Genomic DNA, 19,441 nt, shown 5'->3' on the forward strand with positions numbered 1-19,441 from the left:
TATATATATATATATATATAGTTAGTACTAACTTATCCTTTTAACGTGCCATATGAAGATAATGACGTCGATTCGTTAGAGGAAGGCCAACTCAAAGTTTTCTTTCGCGATGCCACGATATTATTCCCTTAATGATCGTACGATCATTTGATAAGAAACTTTCAATTATAATTTATAATCGACGTTAAAGGTTTCTTCTTAGTTCAATGTTATTAGGATCGGTAACGTCGTAAATACAATTTCCATCGTGAAGCAATTACGAGATTGTAGTACGATTGATTTCGTGAAAAATGACGATGGGACGTGTAAAGAGGATTGGGGAATAGGGATGCAAGTTTATCGAATTCTACGTTATATCGCTGTTAAGTGGCAATCACGATTGGCATTCCGAACGTGTGATTAATCTCGTTTGTCCTTCGTCCTTCGTTGATTTATCGGTTTCCGTTTCGATTTAGAAGCTTGCATATATGGTATTTTATCTCTTATAATTTATCTATCAAAATGCTTCGTCATCGTCGTTTCCGTGAAATATTTCGTTTCTTTTTTTTTTTTTTCTTTTTTTTTCATTCTTTTTTTGTAATAAAAAGAGCGATCTAAAAAAGAAAAGAAAATAAAGGATAAGGATGAAGTACGCGTATCGTTTGGAAGCGTTTCGCCAATGCGGTGGCCTTCCTTCGACTAGTTGGGCCAAAAGGATCGATTGTGACACCCCTAAACGCGTACCACCCATGCCAGGGCATATCATTAGGTTTTTGCATCGTGGTCGGTCAAACTTTTAACTTGCGAATTTTCGTAGCGGCGAAGGGAGCAGATAGAGAGAGAGAGAGAGAGAGAGAGAGAGAGAGAGAGAGAGAGAGAGAGAGAGAAGGGAGGGGCCGGGAGAAATTCAATTTGCATGTTCAAACATTCGTTTTCTGAGAGAACTCGTGAGTGACTTCCGTGCTGCTGGAGTTCACCGGCGTATAAGTACATTCAAGATAATGCGCTCTAATCAGGTCACTCGTCCCAGATACGCTACTTGCATATATTTTAAACCGAGCGCGAAAGAATCTATACGTTTCTTCTCGATACGAAATAGATAGATAGATAGATAGATATCTCAGGAATCTTGAATCGAATGACTCAAAGAACCCTAATGAGCAACGAATATTTCTAACTCATCGACGACTAAATCGCATTACAATAAATTTACATCGTCGAAAGTTAAACGATCGTCGAATTTAAATATGTCTAAGATATATATATATATATATATATATATATATATATATATATATATATATAATATTTTCTAACAGTAAGCGTATATACCTGATACTCGTTGAAAGAAAACGAAGAATAAAAGGGGAATAACAATAATGTCATAGTTTTTTTATCTATAGGAGAGTTTGCTTAGTTTTTTCTTTCTTTCTATTTTTTTCTTTTTTTTTTTTTTTTTATTTGTCCTTTTTCTTTCTCTATAAATCTACGTATATACGTACATATATACATATATACATATATACTTAGGTATTTTACTTTCTAGTGCTCTGCGTGTGCCAACTTACGATTTGGTACCCAACGGTCGGAGACTTCTTCTGTACTTCTCAGTCAAGCGTGTCAAGGTCGTACGAAGAGGCACATAGTAGCGCTCGTCCAGAATACGCGGCAGGTGTAGCGTGGCACGACCTGCACGCATTTGCATCTGATCTTCTACACAATTGCAATGAAGGAGAAAAATAGACACAGAAAGAGAGAGAAAGAAAGAAAGAAAGAGAGAGAGAGAGAGAGAGAGAGAGAGAGAGAGAGAGAGAGAGAGAAAGAAAAAGAGAGAAAGAAAAAGATAGAGAAAGAGAGAGAGAGAGAGAGAGAGATAATTAACGATACATCGAGACGAGGTAAGAGAGATAAAATTCCCGAGGTTGATTTGTTATAAATCACTCGATAGAACATGATTAGAGTTCAATCGTTGAAATTAAATTGGAAGAAGGAAAGGAGCCAAGGAATTTCATGAATTCGGAACACCGTTTTCTCGGAAATTAACTCGTTTCTAAAATTTATCAATTATATTATTCATAAAAGTATAATATACATATATATATATACGATTAAAGCAGATAACCTAATAGTTATTCATTATCGATAACAGTCGATTAGAATATATTAACTTCGTATCTTTATTAGAAGGTTTATTAGTTAATTCTATTGATTTCGAGAACGGATACTACTACGAACGTTACGAGACGAGCACTATCTATGGGTAGACGCAATGCGTAAGCCACGGGATTATTGATCTTTCCTTTCCCTCCCTCCCCCCGAAATGTTCTTGAATAACTTGGATATCTCTTTAACGTGTAAATATTTAATATTTACATATAACATATTGACACATAATATGATATAGTCTAACTATGGAAAACGAGTTAGCGTATTGTATTTTCGTACGTCAGAATTTTTATAAATTACATTTGGACGTTAATTTGAGAGAGAGAGAGAGAGAGAGAGAGAGAGAAAAAAAAGAACGATCATGTCCATGAAAAAAAAAAAAAACGAATATGAAAATCTTTTCGAGTTTATCTAATTTCTGTATTTATTTTAATCAAATGATATATGAAAAAACTCTGCATCGTTTCAACCTCGAATCGCGATTGGTCCACGTAATACCGCATGCATGTGTCTGATCTAAGGAGAGGCTGTACTTTTGATAAATTGTTCTTGGCTCTTTACCATATCCTAGGTATAATATTTCGGTGCGTCATTATTGATTTAACGTTTTCCACTTAAATTGAATAAAACTAGATTAAAGTAAGAATCAAACGATTTATTATTTTACGTATTTATGTTAGATCTTTATTAAACAGATATTATTTCTCTTAATGAGAGAATAAGCTTAAGCGTATATACATATACATACACACATACATATATATATATATATATATATATATATATATATCGCGAGTTAGCTTAAATTTGTTTTAGCTTTACTCGTTAAAGCGATTAGAACGCCCGATAAGAAATCCGATCGAGATAAAAACAAAAAGAAGGTGAGGGTGGAAAGTAGAGAGAGAGAGAGAGAGAGAGAGAGAGAGAGAGAGAGAGAGAGAGAGAGAAAGAGAAAGAGAGAGATCGTGACTGTGGTGCTATTATCGCGTTCGAGGAGATAGTAGGCCAACTTTCGAGATGACAGTTTTATCCTCTGTGCATGGCGAACCGTGCAAAAGCGAACCGACCGGCGATCCTCTCGAGTGTACCAACCGGGGACAGGGGACGCGAAAGGGGGGAAGAAATCCTCCAGCACGTTTTCGCTACTTTCCGAGCACGATATCGTGAGAATCTGTGGTGAAAAGTGGGGCTCCTTCGGTAACGCGCGGCGCTTCGCACGAGGGTAAAAGTTGAGAAATCAAGGGGAAATCCAATCGCGTGTAGGACGAAAAATACTAGGCATCGCTAGTTGATATTCTTGATGTGAACGTAGAGAACGATTGCCTTTACGATAACTTTTTAGAGGAAGAGTCTTCTTTCCTTTTTTCCCCATTGTTCTTTTTTTTTTTTATTTTCTTTTCTCTTCTTTTTTCTTTTTTTTTTTTTTTCTTTTTTTTGTATTCTTTGTGGAAAAACTAAAGATGGATCGAAAAAAGGATCGAGATAATCGAGCTTAATCGTTGGATATATATATATATATTTAACGATCGTTTATTTATTCGATATTTTCTGGTAAATTTAACGTCGTTAACGTTATTAACATTAATAGATTTAACATATGTTTTCTTGAAAATTATATCAAATAATTAAAAGTCGTGTTTTCGCGATATCAACGAGAAAAGCCAATCGTAGAATAATCAGAATCTCTCATAAATATAAATGACGAATATCGTAATCTAATTGATATGGTTTTGTGAAAAAGCGAAAGATAAATAAAATAAATTCCCTTTCAAAGATAATCTTCATATCGAATTTTTATTTAGGACAAAATTCGTATATCTTTCAAAACACTTCGCTCTTGGCGAAAGTTTTCCTTATTTAGGGAAAATCGTATGTAACACCGTCACGATATCGAATTCGTTCAAAATTCGATCGTAGATCTAAAAAAAAAAAAAAAAAAAAGAAAAAGAAATAGAAAAAAGAGAATTAGTTTCGTTAGATAACAATTCTTTCGTTATCTTCTTATGGCTTCTTTTTTTTTTTAACGGTAATCGTTAAAAAGAAACGTTCGATTTTGTATCGATCTTTTCTCTTTCTTTGGTCGTTTGTTTTTTTTTTTCCTTCTTCTTTTTCTTTTTCCTCTGTCGCTATCGGAGGAAGAAGGCACTTTTGATTCATGCCAAGCGGTAAGAGTGGTCTTCACCGTAACGACTTGGCTTAGAGAGTTCCGTGCGATTTTCACGTGGCGCGAGACGAACCGACCGACCGACCGACCGACCGACCGATTGAATAAAAAGAAAAAGTAGAAAAAAGAAAAGAAAAGAAGAGAAAAGAAAAGAAAGGAAAGGAAAGGAAAGGAAAGGAAAGGAAAAGAAAAGAAAAGAAAAAAGAAAAGAAGAGGATAGTCTTCGTAGCGCAACGGCGTTGCGCTGCGTTGCGCAGCGCGGTACGATCTTCTCATCGCGGGGTTAGCGACCGTGAAAGTACTCCCTTGCAAATGTGGGTCGGCTATTTTTCAAAATCGTTGCGACGATTGCGTGCGCCCACAATCGACCCACTTTGTAAGCGGAGGTCGTTGCACCTCGGAGAGGCAGCTCGGTTTCCTCGTTCTTCTCACCTTCGGCCGTCCTCGAAGACAGCGCTCGGCGATCTCGCGCAGAGCACGCGGAGGGAAATGAACGGTCGAGAGAACACAACTACTAACGAGCGAGCACGAAAGAAAGTGCAATTCCCTAATAAGATTGACCGTGTGCGCTTCTCTTGCGAGGAGGCTCGCTCTCGATTCTTTACCGAGTCGATCTTCCTTTCGATTCCTTCCGTTCGTTTCTTTCTTCCATTAACAGAATGAGAGAGAAAGAGAGAGAGAGAGAGAGAGAGAGAGAGAGAGAGTAAGATAGATAGATAAATAGATAAATAAATAGAAAGAGAAAGAGAGAGAGAGAGAGAAAATATCGAGAAGATATCGGCCAACTTTTAATGGAAACTCTGCGGTTCTCGAACTTCCGAAGGAGTGTGCGCGTTTGTTGCTCTCTCTCGAAAAAGGAAAAGGAATCCTTCCGTCCGGCGTTAAAGAATCCAAGCTCTCTCGCGAATGAGGATCATCGTATGCGATGATTTTTCTCGGCCGACGACGTTTCGTAGCCGACTCGAGCCACTCTCTCGGTTTGCCTTTATTTTTCCACTCTCTCTTTGCATCCGATGTAAGTATGTACATATTTTTCTCTCTTTCTTTCTCTTTCTCTCTCTCTCTCTCTCTCTCTCTCTCTCCATCTCTTTCTCTGCCAATCCCTACAACACATAGCCCACGTGGCTCGGAGGAGGAAAAGCGGAAGGTGTGGACGAGCCGTGATGATGGTTCGTCTTCTATCGCTAAAGCCGGTCGGTCTCTCCTCTCCTTGATGCAAGTCGGTCACTCGTAAATAAAAGTACACAGCTTTGTTTGTCGCACGGCGCGCTCCACTTGCAGCACTTTCATAACAGAAACGAGGGAGAGAGCAGCCAAACCAATGTAAGAACGAGAAAGAAAAAGAAAGAGAGAGAGAGAGAGAGAGAGGTATATATGTGTTTATGTTTATGTGTGCAACGCATATATGCAACGAGAGAAAGGGAGGCGAAGAAGTGCTTTCCAGGGTCCAGAATCGGGAAGAGCGTGTCCCTCCTTCGCTTAGTTCATGGTATCTTCGTTGACTCTCCGATCTCTGAATAAGAAACGAACGACTTTTCTCGCTTGGAAACCAGGTCGTCTTCCTCTTCTTCGTCTTTGACTTTTTTATCATCATCGTGTTGTTGTTGTTGTTGTTATTGTTGTCGTCATCGTCGTCGTCGTAGTCTTCGTTGTTTGATGGATGGTTTCCCTTTGAACCTTCTTTATCTGATGTATGAGAAAACTTTGTCGTCATTTCGTCGCGTCGTTTCATTCGATTCATATTAAATCCTACGAATGCATTCGACGATGTTGGAAAAACTCTTTACCATTGTACTATTGTCCAGAAGATGGTTGACGAAGATAGTGTTCAGAGAGAAGAAAGATGACATGAATTAATCATTAACATGAGGGGGAGAAGCGAAGGAGAAATGGAGGGCGGACACACACACACACGCACACACACATACGCACATACATGATTTATTATTTCTCTAATGAATCAATTTAATTTTTACGTTTAAATGTACATATATATGTATATATGTATATATGTATATATATATATACGTATTCATTCAGTAGAATGGACATTTTTCATATGCATTTTGATCGGATCAAAGAATATTCGTTCTTAAATGATTAAAGGGAAATCTCTAATAGAAAAGAAAGGAGTATAACGAGAGCCAACAGTTCGGACCGTGTTTGTAAAGAACGAAAGAGAGTGAGAACATGAAGGCGAAGCAGGAGAGTGAATGACGCCGGAGAGAGTAGGCCAATGCCAGTGTCAGCGGCTCGGCTAGTCAGCCCCTCTCGGCAAACTTGATCGTGAAAACAGAAAAACAACGAACGAGCTGCGCCGATTACGTTTGCGATCTCGCGATTTATTTATAGGCCCTCTCTTCGTCCTGCCCGATCGAAAAGAGAACTACGTAAGATCGTAATGCACCGATCGATCCGCGATAATCGATTTCGAGTTTTCCTGCTTCAAATAAGTTTCAACACGTTTTTTTTTCCACGTAAGACTTATCTGTTTCTTTTTTCTTTTCTTTTCTTTTCTTTTCTCTTTTCTTTTATCTTTTTTTTTTCTTTTCTTTTCTTTTCTCTTTTCTTTTTCTTTTTTTTTTTCTTTTTCTTCTTTTCAATTAATTAATTAAACAACACGGTATCGTAGGTTTATGTTTTCTTTTTCTTTTTTTGTAAGATAATTCGATGATCGATGATCGACCAAATATGTTTCGATTAAGTTCGATAAATCTTTGTCGGTATATTATTATTAATACGAACGATATTGATAATTGATTTTTCGTAAAACTCGATGATTTATCGTGTAAAAATGAATGTGGAAGGAGTAGGGGGGTGGCGGGGAGGAGGGATGGAGCAGGTAGGGGGACGTTCGATATCTCGTCTATTTCCAAGCGAAGGCGAGTAAGGTAATTTCGATTTTGATCGTTCTGTATAATGGACGTAGTCGTGACTTTTCAATGCGAAGCAATATGTGGATCAATGCCGTTGCTCCTTTGAACAATAAATATGCTACTTTAGAAAATGGCGATCGACCAGGGGTTCTCACGCGACCGATCATACATTCTAACTCGACTAAAACGCAAAATCTTTTTCTTCGAGATCAAAAAACTGATATATTAACGATCATATTTCCTTCATTATCTTCGTTCCTTTATCTTTTCGCTTTTCTTTTTCATTCTTATCCATTTTGCATGATATGTAGAAAATAAAATGAAAATGGTAAACTCGTTTAGAATGTGTTCAAAAGAAAATAGAGATTCTTCAGATCTGATATTCACGTTTTATCTGTCACATGGATATGTACATATATATAATATATATATATATACACAAAAGTTGTCACTACTAACCTAGACACACTACGGACATTCGTTATCTAGTTCATTGTCAGGACTTTGTGGTTAATCGAGATACATGTAAGATAGATATGTATGCGTGCTCGCGAGTGAACTAAATCCGCAAACCACGAGATACTCGTCGATCCAGTTCCCAATGGATACGAACGATCTACCGTTCAACTTGAAGGAACGGAATAAACCATCACCATAGAATAAAAATTTTCCCCTAGTTCTCGATGATCGTTCTATGAAGATAAACAACTTTATCATTTCTTTCTTTTTTTTCTTTCTCTTTTTTTTCTTCTTTCTTTCTTCTTCTTTTTTCTTTTTTCTTTTTTTCTGATAATTGTTTTGTAACTCTGTAAGAGACTAAGAGAGAGAAAGAGAGAGAGAGAGAGAGAGAGAGAGAGAGAGAGAGAGAAAAGAAGAACACGGGATTAATTTGAAATCGTTGCCCAAGCGATTATGTTCGGTGTTACCTAACGTTTATATATCTATTAGCGGTTGCGTCGTCGTCGTCGTCGTACGTTCCGCCGACGAAATTCCCCTCGCGCGGAATCACGCGCGGAATTCTTGCCGAATTCGAAATAAGAGAAGAAAGAGCAGGAGGGGTGAATGGGAGGGAGGGAGGGTCGGGAGGGAAAAGAAGTGGGCTCGAGATCGAGTAGCATGGCGTTACGACATGGTCGGGATCATTTTGAAACGATTCTGGCATTGATGGCGACACGTATATAAAAAAAAGAGAAAGAAAGAGAAAGAAAGAGAGAGAGAGAGAGAGAGAGAGAGAAAGAGAGAGAGAGAGAGAGAGACGATGAAGAAACATTATCCGAGAGAGATCGTTCAAGGAGATCGAAAATTCGAGTTCGTCGAACCCGGCAGATTTTACCATAATTTATGACTGCAAATCAATAATTAGCATAGTCGACCAAGTTTATGATTCGAGTGTCTTCTTTTTTTTTTTACTTTTTTTTTCTTTTTCTTTTTTTTTTCTTTTTTTTTTCTTTTTTCTTTTTTTCTTCTTTCACCGAAAACGTGTATAACGAGTCGTACGGTACACACGATGTATGTATGTATATCTCTTTTCATTTTGTTTTTTTCGAACTCGTGCGCGCTCTATACGACGCACCTTATTATGATTTATGCCGAAAAATTCGTCGAAATATTTATTTATTCATCGGTTTAAATTCTCTCCTCTCTCCTCTCTCTCTCTCTCTCTCTCTCTCTATCCTATCTCTCACCTAGTCACTCATCCTAGCCTACCAATTCCTTACGTTAAATCTAATATCAACCAGTTTATCTCGTTTTGTGCATAACATATATCCTGGCAAAGAACGAGAGTGAAAACCGTTTCGCTGATGATTGTTTAGAGAGAGCGTCGTTAAATATTTGTCTTCGTCGATTACGTTAAAGAACGTCGTCGTCGTCGTCGTCGTCTTCGTTGTCGTTCGTATATCTCAGCTCGTAGGAGACTTCTTTTCGTGGAATACGGTTGAAGTAACCAGGTGTATGGAAGTCTTATCAGAAAATGAAAAAAGAAAAATATTACGTCTATGGAAAAATATAAATTGTCTTAACAAAAGGAAATCTAAAAATCTATAAAACGATTTTTATTAAATTCTTGAACGATTCATCTTATTTGTGAATAAAAGAAGAAAAAAAAAATATATATATTAATTGGGTTAATTGAATAATTTTAGTGTTAATATTTATTCTTTGATTGTATATTTAACTGTTCATTAAAGTAGATAAATATGTAATGATAAATTATTATAAAAAGTTATGGATTTGTTTAGCCCAATAATTTAAATTGTATTGTAATAAGTTAAATTTTAAATTAATTATTTATTTATATTAAAAATATATTTAACGTAATCCTAACAGTATATAAATATATAATTGACTAATTAAAATTTATTTAATAATAAAGATAAACATAATTATAGATATAATATATATATATATATATATATATATATATATATATATATATATATATATATCGTAATTCACAATCGAAAAATATAAAACTGCGTTTCTCAATTAGAGAAGCAATACGAAAGTTTTCGTAAATTAAGAAGAATTTTAAGTCTAAGGTTCGATATTGCATATTGCGTAAAGAGCCATTTGGTAAATCTAAATGGACTCTGATAACGACATTGGCGTCTTACGATTCATTTTTTTCTTTTTTCATGTTTTATTCTTTTACAAAACATCGACCGCACTTCGTAAACAGCGTATCATCATAAATCATAATAATAATAATAATAATAATAATAACAACAATAATAAAACGTAGCAACTTTTTCGACATTCGATAATCTTGATAACGAAATTCGAACGACGAGAAGATACGTGACTTCTATTGTCGCCCTAAGTCGTACGTTATATAAAGACCCACTGCTTTAGGACGCATGGAATTGTTTTAGAAAAGGAAAACGAACGGGACCGACGCGACACGGGCCGATAGCTGGCATTCTAAAGCTGTGCGTTCTAACTTTAGAATTGTTTCGTGAACCCACCCAAGGGATGTCGTAATTACAACGAATTGAATTACGATTCGTTATGCCTTACGGCGATCGATTCGACTTGTTTCTTTTCTTTTTTTTTCTTTTTTCTTTTTTCCCCCTCTCTTTCGTTTTATTTTTGTTTATTCGTTTATTTATTTTCTTTTTATTTATTTGTTCTCACGAATTCATGGAAATAATCATATTTATCGTATGGCAAATACATAAAAAATGCAATTTGATTGCATTTATTCGAACGGTTGATTGATACCACTTGCTTGATTATAAAATGAGAAAATATATATATATATATATATATATATATATATATTTGGTATTGATAACAATAGAAAAGGAATGTCCATTAAGATAGCATATCTTAAATATACTTCATATTAATTAAAAAATGTGATAATTATTGATAGATTATCATGAATTATCTCATAATGTTCTGTAATAGTTTTAACAATCGATTTACAAAAAGCCGATCCAGCAAAGAATTTCGAGTCACGTCGTCATCGTCGTTCTTTCGTTCGTTCGTTCGTTTGTCGTCTTCTTCGATAAGCCAAATGGGCCCGTGTGTTTCACTTTCGGCGCCCGAAGAATTAAATTCCTTCGGCGGATCCAGTCGACTCACGGCGTGTCAAGGACAACGCGTCTATTCTCGCATGCTTTCCTAAGAGGCACGAAAATCGGCTCCTCTTCCCATTGGCGACGGACGTGCATGGTTGTGCAAGATGACATCACAAATTATCTCGATAAAATGGACAGGCATGTCCATTGCATATTACAATATAATTTCTAACATTATTTTTTCCATTGCTCTCATTTAATTATTTTCTATCTTTATTTATCTATCCTTTTGAACAATGTTAAATATTTAATTAAATATTGGAGATTATTTAGATGATAATAATATCTTACTTTGAGAATGAATATCATTGAGAGTTTTTATAAATGAAAAAAAAAAAAGAAATGAAAAAAAAATTCCATTCTTTTAAAGAATATGGTGTACATATGTATACCATGGATAGATATCGGACAAAGTGATATTATTGAAAGTAACCTTTTTCTATCATTGTTATGATCTTCCGCGATAGAAAAGGTGATCGATACAGATTGAACGAATTGTCGGCAAAGCGATTATATTCCTTGGCGTTGCCTTGGCCAACGTTTGAAATATCGTCTCGATAATCTTTCGGCGATAAAGCGCATTTATGTGGAAACGTTCAGCGTGGAGAAAACGAAACGAAAAATTTCTCGTTGCCCGATATTTTAAATGCCCGAAACTTCGTTTCTAAACGACCTTTATTATTCTATAACAATGTTTTATATATATATATATATATATATATATATATATATATATATGTAAAAAAAAAAAAAAGAAAAGCAACTTTCGAAGTAGAAACGTTTTTATAATATAAATTTGGCTGGGGGATTGTCTTACTCTTGCAAGGCGCTAAATCAATTTGCACGAGAAACGAGAGAAAATAAGAAAGGTAAAGAAGAGAGAGAGAGAGAGAGAGTGGGGGGGGGGAAGAGGGACTTGGACGCGAACGTGATGCACGTAAAGAAAGAAACGTAAGTTATAAAAGAAAATAGGTCAATTTGAACTAGAGAGCTCCGTTCTCTCGAAAAAGGGAAGTAAATAATCCTAGTTTTAGATGGTCTACCGCGTATTGAATTTTAAAGGTTTTACTGCAGCCTTGAGAGACATGCATAAAAGTCAGTAGGAACGAGGAAGAATTATATATATATATATATATATATAGGGTTTGCGTACACCATAGATATAAATTATAATCTATTATTTACGATATCGTACATACATACGTCGTAGATATATCGGGGAAAGTAACTTTTAAGTTATTTTCTCGTTTTTACCTTCGAGCTTTTTTTTCCTCGGTTAGACGGAATCGGTCGGTTGGTCGTTCGTTCAAATTCCGTCCGTCCAAATTTTCGACTGCAATTTTACGAAAATTAAAGAATCATTTTTAAGGACCTTCGATTCTAGAAAGTAAGATGAGGAAACGTTGAAAGCGATAGTTGTTGGTTTAAATATAATACCGCTGGTCGATGTGTACTTATGTATGTATGTATGAATGTATGTATGCATGTACATATATACGTATGTATGTATGTTTGCATATGTGTGTGTATGTATGTGAGTGCGTGCATATGTGTCCCATGTGTATACGTGACGTGAAGCTCGTTGATGTTTAGAGCAAGTTTCTCACATGACTGCCGTTAGATAGAAAAAGCGAGAGTAAGAGAGAGAGAGAGAGAGGGAGAGAGAGAGAGAGAGAGGGAGAGAGAGAGAGAGATTTGATAGTCAATGTTAATACAATTTAATGGTGAGAGCTCATCGTAAAGAATTAGGCCGTGAGGACCTGTCGTCGATGTCCTTGACATGCTGAAAGTGAGTCCGGTCCCACGAGTACTAACTTTAAGGACTTACGTAATCGATCGTAGGTGCAACGCCGAATAACCGAGATGATGGGGGGAACAAAATTCAGTCACGAACATCCTTTTTTTTTCTTTGTCTTTCTCAAACACTCGCCTCCCACCGCTTCTCTTTCTCCCCTCATAGATCGTAGAAAATCTATCTTTAATATACGACAGATGATCCTTTTCATCGTATCCAAAGGATTAGATAAATCATTTCGATAAATCGCGATAAAGTGTAAATGTATCATTGTTCTTCTTAAATCTTAAATCGAAGAAAGGAAACGAACGAAAAGAAATGTAAATATTTACTTCGATTTACAGATACTCAACAATTATCTTATAAGAGAAGGAGAGAGTGAGAGATAGAGAGAGAGAGAGAGAGAGAGAGAGAGAGAGAGAGAGAGAGAGAGAGAGAGAGAGAGAGGCTTATAAACAAAGTAGAACAAATACGAAACACGAAAGTCAAGCGACAGTTACCGATAGGTATATCATAGTTATGGATCGGTGTATATGACGTTCGAATTAAAGATTTCTTTTTAAGAGTACGAAACAAGGAAAGAAGAGAATTAAATTTATAATAATAATATGGACAAAATGAGGAAGTGTAGTGTTTTTATTCGATGGTATTGAATGAAAACGTGGCTGGGTGGCGCTTACGTGTGGCAACCGAGACACTTTTCACGCGTTCAACAACCACATCGGTTAATTTCAAGCCTGAACTCGAAACCTCGAATTAAAATATATAATGCGGGAAGAGGAGGATGAAGGAGAAGAGAAGAGAAGGGAAGGAAAGGGTAGAGTATAGAGAAGGAGAAGGAGGAGAGAGAAGAGAAGAGAAAGATAGGTTGGCGTCGCGTCGAGTGTGTCGCGTCGAGCACATGAATGAAAGTGAGATCTGATTTATGAATAAGCCTTAGCTGGCCTTGAATACATTATAGTGCCGGTGGCGCAAGAAGAGCGAAGAAAACCGGCGTTAACGGCGCGCACCTGTTCTCTTCATTGGGCTGGCCTCTCTCAAAGCCACTAAAGCCGATTATTACGAAGCCCGCTTACTTGTTAGCGCCTTGCTTCCTTCCTCTACCATCACCTTGTTCCCAACAGAATTACAGGAATTTCTTCATAATTTCATATTCGAGCCAGTATGACCTTCATACCATTACTCTCTCTCTCTTTCTCTCTTTCTCTTTCTCTTTCTCTTGTGCTTTTTCTCACTCTTTTTCTTTCTTTCTCTTTCTTCCTTTTCGCTCTTTCCCTTTTTACTTACAAAAATCCTCAAAAATCTTTTTCGTTTGCTTTACGCACGTTCGTTTTTATTCTCTCTCTCTCTCTCTCTCTCTCTCTCTCTCTCTTTCTTTCTTTATCTATCTATCTATCTAACTGTAATACTGTTCGATGAAAAAAAGAAAACATAGATATCGAGTATTGTCTGATCAAACATAGATCAGTTGAAATCTTTCTGCAAGTCCTTGTACGAAAGAGTATATCTTCGATTATATATATATATATATATATAGAAAAAAAAAAGTTTACACGGTGATCCAATTTCAGTTTTCCTCTTCTCGTAAAATTATCGTAAATCCGATCGCGGTAGAGAGTTGTTCAGAAAGAGATACGATAGGTTATCGCGATTCGCGGTTCAATTAATCGAAGATAAAGGACGAAAGAAATAAAGTAAAGAAGTATTTTAAGAGAGAGAGAGAGAGAGAGAGAGAGAGAGAGATTCATCCTATTGATGATACATTTCTTCTTCGTCGTTTTTTTTAATCGTAATCTAAAGTCGTTGTTATCGAAGCCAAAATTATAAGTTGCCTCGTAGAGACATGCCTTCGCGCGAGGTCTATCAAGATGGCACGAATTGACGTGTCTAACACACTCCGGTTCTCGCTCGTTTAATAGAGCGACTTCGGATCGTTAAAGATTTCTCTTTTTCCTATACTTGTGACTTGTACTTAGAAAATCGACTTTCCATTCATCGTATAGCGAACTATCTAGAACCGATGAGATTTCGATAAGGCATACCGCTGTAATCACTTTGGAAGTCATTTATTTAACCAATTAATGACCAACGATAAGTAAAATAGGTGTTCACCAACCAGAAAGATATATTCGCTTTTAATGTACTCGAGATAATTATCTTCCATTTGAATTACAATGAAAAATTTTTTAAATTAACAAAAAAAACAAATTAAAAAAAAAAAAAAAAAGAAAAAAGAAAGAAAACAAAATAATAATGAACAAAAAAAGAAACGCGCAACGATATCGTTATTTTTTTCTTTTTTTAATTTTTTCTTCCTTTTTCTTTCTTTTTTTTCTTTTTTTTCATTCCTACTATTATTTTAAACGCAATCTTTGACTTTATTTAAAGCTTTAGTGTCAATGGCGCGCTCTTGATGTTCGTTAAACGCTATTAAAAATCTACTAAAAATAATGTGCAAGGAAAAAAGAGAAGAAAAAGAAAAAGAAAAAGAAACCAAAAGGACGCTTCCAATTCGCATTAAAAATATTCAATCGTTACGTAATTCGCAAATCCGATGACGTGACAATGCGGATACCCATTTTTAACCATCCTTTTTAGAGTTATTCCTTCTTTTTTTTTTTTCTTTTCTCGTTTCTTCCTCTGTTTTTTCCTCTTCTTCTTCAGTGTTTTTTTTCTTTTTTTTTTTTTTTTTTTATTTCCTTTTTTCTGCGAAAGACGCATAAGTATGAAGTTATCGCAAGAGGATAACCTTGAATATATACGCATGAGTTTTTAGCCGGAAATTCAACGCAACGCAACCTTTTCAACGCATTTTAATGTCAAAGTGTCAAAGCGCTTTGATTCGTTTTCTCGCAATTGATCGATTCCAATGGCATAGGCGCGTTGTTTCCTATCAATCGGGAGAAGAAAAAAAAATATTGAAAAAGAATTGTCATCGTATGACGTAGAAATCAATATGTTCTCGATAAAAATTATCTGGAATAATGACAATGAGAGAACACTTAGAATATTTCTAATATTCGATGAAACAGCTCGTTGTACAATGAAAATGAGGTCAGGAAGGTAACACGAGCGATTAAATATGCCCCGATCAATTGTGCACACCACTTTACGACCGCAGTTCGATTTTTCCTTGATAAAAATTCCTCCTTTATCCTTTTTCTTTTTCTTTTTTACTTTTTTTTTCTTTTAATTTTTTTTTTTCTCATTTATTTTTTTGTTCATCTTTTCGTTTTCACATTTTTATTTCTTTCTTATTTCTTTTTTTCGAATCGTTTCGAGGAAGAGCAATGTCATTCGATATGTACTTGGAAAAAAAAATGTCAGGTCGAGAAAAGCGCCTACGTGAGCTGTGTTTTCACATACCGACGGATCGATAATATTAAAGCTAAAGTTCTTATTAACGCGCTCACAATATATATATATATCATTCAATGTAAATCCGTCTAATGTCTTTTGATAATTCCATTATTAGTTACAAGATAGCGAGACAATTTTGATAATCACATTATTTTCCCTTTTTTTTTTCTACTTGAGCTTTCTTTTTTTCCGCCATTATTATTATTATTATTATTATTATTTTTTTTTTTTTTTTTCTTATACTTACGTACACTCGATTACAATTTTATATTTACATAATATCAGATATAGATGAATCGAAGAAATTTTTAAAATATTTCGATGTAAATATTTTATCTTTAACAAATAAAATCGAAAGAAATGATGAGATCAATGCCAACAAATGTATTAATTATAAGAATTTAATTTTTTACTTCTCTCTTTCTCTCTCTCTCTCTCTCCCTCTCGTTTTTCTTTCTGTCCTTAGTGGTTTTTTTTTTTTTAACCAACGTTAATACAATTTGCATCGTTGGTGTCGCTACGAAGCAAGAAGAAGAGCGACGGATCTGAGCGTATATATATATATATATATATATATATATATATATATATAGGGTTTCGTTCAATACATAGGCGCCAGGCATCCTGACGCCTACACTGCGGGCCTCTTCACAGCGTTTTGCTTTCACCATTTCCACGAATACTACTGGTTGGTATTAATCTTTGCAACTTAGTTATCCATCCCTCCTCTCCTATTTCACCGATCCTCTCTCACTTAGCACTTTGTTCGCGAATAAAGAATGTACTCGAGATTCGTTTAATCGTCACTAATGCATCATCAAAGCGTTTCTAGTTGTACTCAACGACTTTCACGTTCGAAAACGAAGGTGAAAATTCTTTGAGAGAAAGAGAATGAAATAAATAGATAGATAGATAGAGAGAGAAAGAGAGAGAGAGAGAGGGAAAGAGAGAGATAGAGAGTGATTAATTTGTTTGACCCCTATCTTCATGGTATTAAAAAAAGAGATATATAAGAGAATGTAAACAGAAATATAAACAGAATGTTAATACATACATATACTTCTATTATACATTATAGATTATTTTTATTTACGTAACGAACAGATTGTTCGTGTAAATAATAAATATATATACATATACATAAACATATATATATATTTAAGTAAATACATAACATACTTTTTCTCTTATATAGATACATATATAACCGTCTAGATCAACATTATTTTGTCCTTATTGCCTTGTTTGTTCTTTCTCATTTAACACGGCTAACAATTTGCATTATCGGATTTCCCGGAGCCATCAATGCGATATTATGCGGATGCACGCGAATCATGGAATATTATTTCTAATCTATTTCATACCAAGCTGTCACGAAATGTCAGAATGAAGATGGGATGGAATGGGATGGGATAGGATGGGATGAGGTGGGATGTATATATGCGTGCTTATACTTCCGTTAGAATCGATAAATACTTGTCGATAGTCAAGGATGTATTGATAGATACATATATATATATATATAATATATATATATGTGCATGTCGAGAAAGAGAAACCAATAACAAGAGGGATAGAAGACTATGTGGGAGGTTGAAAATGGGAGGAGTAGGAGTAGAAAGGGAGAAGAGGGACGGGAGGACGCAGTTAAAGAAGCCTTTGACGTGTCATAAGGCACGTGTTGTTTCTGTTGCAATCGGTCAAGGTCACCCGACGATATCGACCTACCACTTGCAAACAATCGTCTTGAAACGACCTCTCGCCTTGACTACGTAATAAGAAACAACCTCTTACATGTTTTTCTCTTCCTCTATTTGCGCAAAAGAAACGTAAAAAGATGATTATTTCACGGAAAGATTTCACGTATGACGTAAAGACCTGTTTATTTACTATAACGTTATCGAGAAATGATTTGTCGAAAAAGTATACGTACGGTAAGTACGATGACAAAAGCACAATCCATTTTAATTTTTTTTACTAGTGGCATTGTGACTATTGAAAAGAAAAGAAAAGAAAAGAATAGAAAAAAAAAAAAAGAAAAAATTCATCATCAGACTTTAACGATAACGTATCGCGAAAGATTAACGGCTTCGTTCACGTGTACACCGCGACATTTCCACGACATTTCGATCGATGCTCGAACGTGTTACACTACAATTAATTTATATATGTATGTCCCCTTTTATTTTCTTTCCTTTTTCTTTTTTTGATCTTTCTATAGATATGTCTATAGATACGTAAATACGGATTATAATTTATTTTATTTCATTTTAATTTTTCCCTTTTCGTTTGTAATCATCAAAATACAACTATATGTTACGATTATTCACAGATAAGTTATCAATCGATAATATTTCAATTATCCCAATAGGGTCAAAATTAAGGAACATTTTTTTCTCGTTTGACCGTACCAACAAGTTTTAACTGTAACGGAATAAAGTAATTTAAAAGCATTAGAATTCTAAACGAATATTCTCACAGGAGTCAAAATCTCTTGGCAGAGGTTAAACTGTATATTTTTTTTTTTTTTTTTTTTTTTTAACTTATAACTAATATATTAAGCAAAGGGGCGTGGACCTGACCAATTTGTAATGGCCGATCCGTCGGATCTTAGGAGATCCTCGAAAAGCATCGTTAATCTCTAAGCTCGTCTAAAGCGAACGTTAAAGTGAATCTCACGCTCTGACAGAAACTTTATAGATTTTCATTAGTTCTTCGTCAATTGCCATGCAGCAAATTAATATTCTATCGTAGAAAAAAGCTAATTGACAATTTGTATCTATTTTATGGGTCTCTTGAATACGATGAATCAAATTTTATCTTCTTTCCTTATATACTTTTATGTTTAAATCCATCTTAGGTATTATTTCATTTCTCTTTGCATACCAGTCTTCTCTTTATATATATATATATATATATATATATATATATATATATATATATATATATGTATATAAAGTCGCAGGTGCAGTTTATTCTATGTAGTAGGATCCATCGGGAACGTGTCAAAGTTCACCGGAAGAAACGTTCAAATCGAATTGATTAGATATTCAAGAGTCTGAAGAAGGAGTCATAAAATCGAAGATTTCTTTCATTGTACCAATTCTTTTCTCTTCCGATCGTTCGACGTCTTTTACAAATTCTTTTCTTTTTTTTTTTTTTTTTTTTTTATCGCGAATAATAAAAAAAAATTAAAAAGAAAGAAAGAAAGAAAAAAGAATTGCGTTTAATCCTTGCACTTTGATGCGTTTATCACGAGAGGAAAAAAAAATAGGTCGAGAGGATTTTTCGTCAGTGATCAAAATAAATATGACGACGTTATACAAAGAATGACTACGAAAGCTCGTATAATTACTTTGACACGCCCTTTTAATGTCACGAAACTCGAAACAATAGTGTGCAAAGATAAAAAAAAAATCGACTGTGAAATGTATCTCTCGTAGCTTTCAGTAAGTCGACTTATGTATGTAGATGTACTTATTTTATATATATATATATATACACACACACACACATA

General features: G+C 35.0%; 1 long non-coding RNA gene across 1 annotated transcript in view; it reads left to right on the plus strand.

Moving 5' to 3' along the window:
- LOC124432339 overlaps positions 1 to 19,441 on the plus strand; it is a 29,621-nt gene that overhangs the window by 1,329 nt on the left and 8,851 nt on the right. The window lies entirely within an intron of this gene.

The sequence above is a fragment of the Vespa crabro genome, chromosome 24 (assembly GCF_910589235.1).
Source record: "Vespa crabro chromosome 24, iyVesCrab1.2, whole genome shotgun sequence".
NCBI lineage: Eukaryota > Metazoa > Arthropoda > Insecta > Hymenoptera > Vespidae > Vespa > Vespa crabro.